Consider the following 558-nt stretch of genomic DNA (forward strand, 5'->3'; position numbering starts at 1 on the left):
TTGGTGTATTTTTATTTAGTCTGGGCTCTTGTGCCTATTTGAGATGCCAGTTATAACACTACAGAGTGACAAAAGCAACCCTATTTGGAGCTGTGAACTGTGGGGAAAGTTACAGCTGCTAAGCACAACACCTGGGTTGTTTGACTACATGCCCATGTTAAGAGACTGTTCAGTGACAAAACTGGAATGTAGTTGTGGATCAAGCCTTTACTACCCTACTTGCCAGCATTGCTACCTGGGTCAGCTGTCATACTGACAGCAAAACATCCACCATCATACACTGGATACAAAGTAAATATCTATATATCTAGTGCTTCATTTGATGTAATTTGATACTAGAATCTGTAATTTTTTTCTTCTAGATTAGTAGCCAATGCTCAATATACTTTATCCACCCCTTTCCTACTGATTTTAAATACCTCCATATTCTGAATTGCCATTTGTAAAGATACTGCATATGGCTGCTCATGAGCACTTCCTACATTCTGTTGTATTAGTAACAAATCCTCCTTTTGTGGACATGGCTACCTTATATGAGGGGGAACCCAAAGGTTATCT

Source organism: Phyllostomus discolor, chromosome 3 (assembly GCF_004126475.2).
Source record: "Phyllostomus discolor isolate MPI-MPIP mPhyDis1 chromosome 3, mPhyDis1.pri.v3, whole genome shotgun sequence".
Lineage (NCBI taxonomy): Eukaryota > Metazoa > Chordata > Mammalia > Chiroptera > Phyllostomidae > Phyllostomus > Phyllostomus discolor.